Source organism: Chiloscyllium plagiosum, unplaced genomic scaffold (assembly GCF_037043375.1).
Source record: "Chiloscyllium plagiosum isolate Xiang-an unplaced genomic scaffold, Cpla_swu_hap1 HiC_scaffold_13, whole genome shotgun sequence".
Classification (NCBI taxonomy): Eukaryota; Metazoa; Chordata; class Chondrichthyes; order Orectolobiformes; family Hemiscylliidae; genus Chiloscyllium; species Chiloscyllium plagiosum.
Window position 1 is genome coordinate 100774087 of NW_028270151.1, and position 6183 is coordinate 100780269.

Sequence of the window (6183 nt, forward strand, 5' to 3'; positions counted from 1 at the left end):
GATTTCTTGTTGAAAAGTTCGGTGACTCGAGGAAGATGGTTTGCAGACTTTTCCTCGCCTGTCTGGGTGACATTATCAGCGCTGCAGAGGTTCCTGTGAAACGCCGCTCTCATGTTTTGGTCCGAATTCATTTGGTTTCACTCCCGCTGCATCCGTTTGTTGGGATTGCAGATTGGGTCCAACGGATGGAATCCGTGGATGAGTGCCCTGCTTCCAGGAATTGTCTGGCTGTCTTCTGCTTGCCCTGTCCTATTATTGTTGTGCTATTCTAGTCGAATGTGTGGCCCTTGCCGTTTGTACGTATTGCTACTAGGGACTGCTGGACTGACGCCCACACAAATTCTTTGCCAAGAACCAATATCCACACACCTTCATTCGCAGATGCATGGCACACAAAGTTCGCAACGAGGATATGCTTTGAGGTAATTATTAAATCATGCTTCCCTGTATTAAAAACAAATTCTGGAAAACGATATCCAGACTCCTCCGAACACTCGGACTTATGACAGCTCAGAAACCGAGAGCCTCACTCAGACAACAACTCACGAGAAAACAAGGCCCAATATGCATAATGTGCAGGTCAAACGTGGTTGACGAGATTCCACGCAGGGACTGCACGAAACACGACATAGGAGAAAGAGGCTGACAACTAGAGAGCTGCATTCATAATTTCATCTGGACTGTAAACGCCTCGGACAGCTGTTCCTTGCAGTTATGCACAGAATATTGAATGTCTCTGATTCCAGGGCTTGGAACTCGGATGATATGACCGTCTGCAGCACTGGTTACTTCCTTGTGTGAGGTAACTCCTGATGGAACACATGTAACACTCTATTGCTCATTGATAAATATATCCAAAATAGGAGCTCATAGCAGCATTCCTGTTGTCTTTCTGTTGCTGTCCCTGACATGCCCTGTGGCACTGCACTTATTCTATGTTTCCTGAGGGTTTGGCACATGCTTCCACGATCGTATTATGGGCAGTAATCTGCATTTTCGCTTCAAGGACACGTGTGTGAAGCGGAGGTCCACCATTCTCGATGCTATTTTTCTCTTCTTATGCGCAACTGCAGTACAGTAAAGGATCAATTAATATTGTAAGATGATATACAGAGGCCTGTGAAATATTGAAGTTTTAATGACATCTCTGCAATGGTTATAGATTACCTTGATTCAGGAAATAAGGATGTAAAGTCTGTTTGGCTGGAGTTGAGGAACAGTGAGGAATGAACTCACAAGCATGTGTAGTTTACAAGCCCACTCGCAGTAACCACAAAGCGAAATAAATCGTACAAGGAAAAAATATTGTGTGTGAGTGACAAAAATGGCAATAGTCATGCGTGATCTTAACTTCCCATCTAAAACTCTCGGTTCCATTGTAAAAACGTTTGGAGAACCATAATCAAAAACATCCCACATGTCCCATAAAACATCACGAGGGATATCTTGGTAATTGCTTACTCTACTGGTGACTTAATTTTCCTATTTTCTTGGAAACCATCTCTTTAATTGTGAGCATCAGAAAAAGCTTTCTTTTGCCAGCAAGAAATAAATTTGTGATTAACCTTTGTTCGTTTCATGTACAAGAACACTGAGACTCCTCTGCACTGCACATCTTTTGCGTTTCTATCGATTTTAATAGTAGCGTGTCTTTTGATTCTTCCCAACAAAGTATATGACCTCGCATTCCCGACATGAAACTGCATCTGCCAAGAATACTCCAATTGTTGGAGGGAATCCTGAGGAACAGAATGTACATGTATTTGGAAAGACAAGGACTGATTCGGGACAGTTAACATGGCTTTGTGCGTGGGAAATCATGTCTCACAAATTTGATTGAGTTTTTTGAAGAAGTAACAAAGAAGATTGATGAGGGCAGAGCAGTAAATGTGATCTATATGGACTTCAGTAAGGCGTTCAACAATGTTCCCCATGGGAGACTGATTGGCAAGGTTAGATCTCATGTAACAGCAGTGGACCTAATACCAACCCTTGTAGTACGCGGCCAGTACCTGGACACCAAGAAGAACATGTTCCATCAACTACAACACTGTTTTCTATTGGCAAGCCAATTACTGATCAAAGCTGCAATCTCTCCCACAATTCCATTCCATTGTGGGGAACCTTATCGAACAACTTTCTGAAACCCATATACACCACATCAACCGGTTTACTGTCATCTCCCTGTTTGGTCACTTTGTCAAAAAAGTCAATAAGATTCATTAGGCAAGGCATACCCATCACAAAACCGTGCTGACTGTCCCTGATCAGATTATTCTTTTCTAGATGGTCATAAATCCTACCTATAATAACCTTTTCCAACACATTACCAACAACTGCAGTGAGACTCACTGGTCTGTAATTACCAGGGTTGTCTCTACGACACTTTTTGAACACGGCAACAACATATGCTATATTCCATTCCACAGGAACTATTCCTGTAGACAACGATGATTTGACGATCGATGCCAAAGGCTCATCAATCTCTTCCCTTGCTTCCCAGAGGATCCTAGGACAGATCCCATCCGGCCCAGGGGACTTGTCTGTTATCACACTCTGCAGTATTTCTATCACCTAATCCTTGTGAACCTCAATCTCTAGTACTCTGGAAGCAAGTATCTCAGTATCTTCCTCGCCAACATTTTCATTTTCTATAGCGAACACTGTCGAAAAATATTTATGTAGTGCTTCCCCTATCTCCTCTGACTCCACACACAACTTCCCATTATTATCCTTGATTGTCCCAAATTTAACTCTCGTCATTCTTTTAATCCTGACATACCTATGGAAAACCTTAGGGTTAACCCTGATCCTATCTGCCAACAAATTCACATGTCTCCTCCTGGCTCTTCTCAGCTCTGTTTCGATCTTTCCTGATATCGTTGGAACCCTCAAGCGCTCTAACTGAGTTTTCACATTTTGTCCTGACATAAGACTTCTTGTTCTTCTTGACCAGGGCTTCCACTTCCTTTGTAAACCACGGCTCACTCGTTCTATATCTTCCTCGCTGCCTGACAGGTACATACTTATCTAGGACACACAGGAGCTTTTCCTTGAATAAGCTCCACATTTTAATGTGCTCACCCCCTGCAGTTTCCTACCCCATTCTACCTTTCCTAAATCTTACCTCATCTTCCTAAATCTTGGGACTTGTGCCTCACAACACACTTCACATTCAACAACCAGATATACGAACAAATCAACGGAACACCCATGGGCTCACCAATCTCGGGACTCATAGCAGAAGCAGTAATGCAAAGGTTAGAGCAGTCTTACCGCAAATTCAACCCAAACACTGGTTCAGATACGTGGATGACACCTTTGTAATAATTAAAAACACGGAAATAGAGAAACCACACAGGATCATCAACTCCACACTCACAGGAATCCGATTCACCAGAGAGGAAGAAAAGGACAACCAACTCCCATTCCTAGACGTGATGGTACAGAGAATACCTAACGGAGAATTCGCCACAAAGGTACACAGGAAAGCCACACACACAGACCAAGTCCTGAATTATGAGAGCAACCACCCCAACATACACAAACGAAGTTGCATCAAGACACTATTCAAAAGGGGCACAACACACTGCAGCACACCAGAACTGCAAAAAGAGGAAGAGGAACACCGATACAAGGTATTCGCCGAAAACGGATATCCTCGCAATTTTATCAACAGATGCCTAAGGGATAGACCACGGAATGAGGACATGCCACAACCCAAAGGACTAGCCACACTACCACACATCAAGAACATCTCCGAACTGACAGCCAGACTACTGCGACCACTAGGACTCTTAACAGCACACAAACCAACAGCCACACTCAGACAACAGCTTACCAGAACTAAGGACGCGATACCCAACATGAGCAAAACTAATGGAGTTTCCAAAATCCCATGCAAGGACTGCACAAACACTATATAGGACAAACAGGAAGACAGCTAACGATCCGCATCCAGGAACATTAACTCGCCACGAAACGAAGCGACCAACTATGCGTAGTCGCCACACACACAGACGACAAGCAACATGAATTCGAGTGGGACAACACTACTATTATAGGGCAAGCCAAACAAAGAACAGCCAGGGAATTCCCAGAAGCATGGCACTCATCCACAAACTCCATCAACAAACACATCGACTTGGACCCAATATACAAGCCACTGCAGCGGAGAGCTGAAACTGACAACAGGAAGCGGCAAGGACAGGCCACTATAAATGCCGCAGGAAACACCACAGAAGCGCTTCACAGGAGGCTCCCAAGCACTGAGGATGCCACCTAGACAGGGGACGAAACGTTTCCAACAAAAACTTCCAGCTCGGCGAACAGAAACACATCATTGTCTTGAGTGTTCCAGAGTTTTTCATTGTCCCAGAGTCCAGATGAAGTTTGTATTCCTCACGTACGGGAACGAGAATTCTTTCAATGTCTCAGATCAGTTCCTGTCCCGACAACATCAGAGTCAATGTCCCGTCCTCTACTCGGTCGTACAGTTCACACTTCTTCATTCTCCTCTGATTCCATTTCCCAAAGAGTTTATCAAGATTTACAAAGCTGGAGTCTAAATTATATGGTTTGCTTCCTAAACATTGTTCCAACTGCCAACTGACAATATTTTCACAGTATCTCTTCACAATCCTCTGGCTTGCACCATGACCATGGATAAGAATCCCATTTGGTGGAGAGATTCCCGAGGCTGATGAGTTTCACTTTGGAACAAAGATGGTTAAGTGGCGATTTCCTGCGGTTGTTTGTAATGACCGGAGAGGGAGCGGTGGGGAATGAGCACTTTGACGAGCAGGAGGAAGTGTTGCCACTGACCCGAGTCAGAGAACAGTGGACAGGGATTAAAGGAATCTGATGAAAAGCAGCACTTCTGCTCAGGACGTTCAATAACAACTGCAGAAACCCGATGTGTCGAGCAGTGTATCTGGAAAGAGAAATAGAGATAACGCTTTAAATATGGAACATTTCTGATGAAGAACTCGAGTTTCCCAAGTCTAATCAAATTACCGGACTGGTTTGCAAAATAGGTTTTCTTATTTTTGAGCAAAAATTGTTCCAGCAGGAAAGCATTCATAACGTAGTCAGTAGGATTCGAACCTACGTGGGGAAACCCCAAAGAATTTCTAATCCATCGCCTTAACCACTCGGCCATGACTACAGACAGCTCAGCAGCCCTGAGCATTGACCAAATCAGCCGTGATCTCATTGAAAGCTGTCGCTGACTTGATGCGGGAAATGTTTCCATCTCCTTTCATACCTTTGCTGTCATTTGTAAGGTGCGAGACACCAATGTAAAAAAAAAGAAAAGCACAAAGGTAGAAAAAGATATTTGCAGCCAAACTGAGTCAAAATTATTTATTAACAGGAAAATCACACTTGGCAATTTGCTAGACTTCTTTGCGAACATGACCAGCAGAGGTCAGCAAGGGAGCTATTGATCTGAGTATTTTTGGACCTGAAGCAAACAAAGGTTAGTGACATATTCATTTCTTTTTGTGGCAAACGAAAGGGTCTTTCCTGATGGTTACAATGAAAGAAATGGTTCCCAATAAAATATAGAGATTAAGTCGCATCTAGATATACTTCAATGTGATACGATTCACTTTCAGTCCCTCATTCCCCCAGAGATGGATGGGGTGAGTTACTTTCCTTCACTTCTCAACTCCTCAGCATGGATGTACAGACATGAAATCGCGAGAGATGGAGTTCTTGAATTGGGAACCAGAGACACCGAAGTAACTCGTCAAAAGTGAGCACTGCTGATGCTGGAAACCAGATTTTAGATCAGAGTGATGCTGGAAAAGCACAGCAGATCAGGCAGCATCCGAGGAGCAGGAGAATCGACGTTTCTGTTGCCAGTCTTGCTGAGTTCCGCAAACAATTTTCGTTTTTGGCTCAGATTTGCAGCCTTCATAATGTTTTGGGGAAAAAACAATGACTTGCTCGCATCAGAAAATCGGCAGAATTACTGGTACACCGATATGTTTGCTGAACAATAAAACCATTCCACGATCTGGGCCACGGTGCTGAGAGCACAGAATCCTCACAAGTAAATAACAAGACAAGGCGATCGATACGATCGTATTTGGTGTAAATAAAACACCCTTTCTGAACATTTTCGTAGCAGATTATTTTCTACTTGTCTTCTAAGATTTACAAAGTGGGAAAAGGCCA

General features: G+C 43.5%; 1 non-coding gene across 1 annotated transcript; it reads right to left on the bottom strand.

The window, feature by feature from the left end:
* Positions 1-5085: 5085 nt before the first annotated feature.
* trnas-aga (transfer RNA serine (anticodon AGA)) lies at positions 5086-5167 on the bottom strand. The gene has a single exon. It is a non-coding gene; the product is annotated as a tRNA-Ser (tRNA).
* Between the last annotated feature and the right edge of the window lie 1016 nt (positions 5168-6183).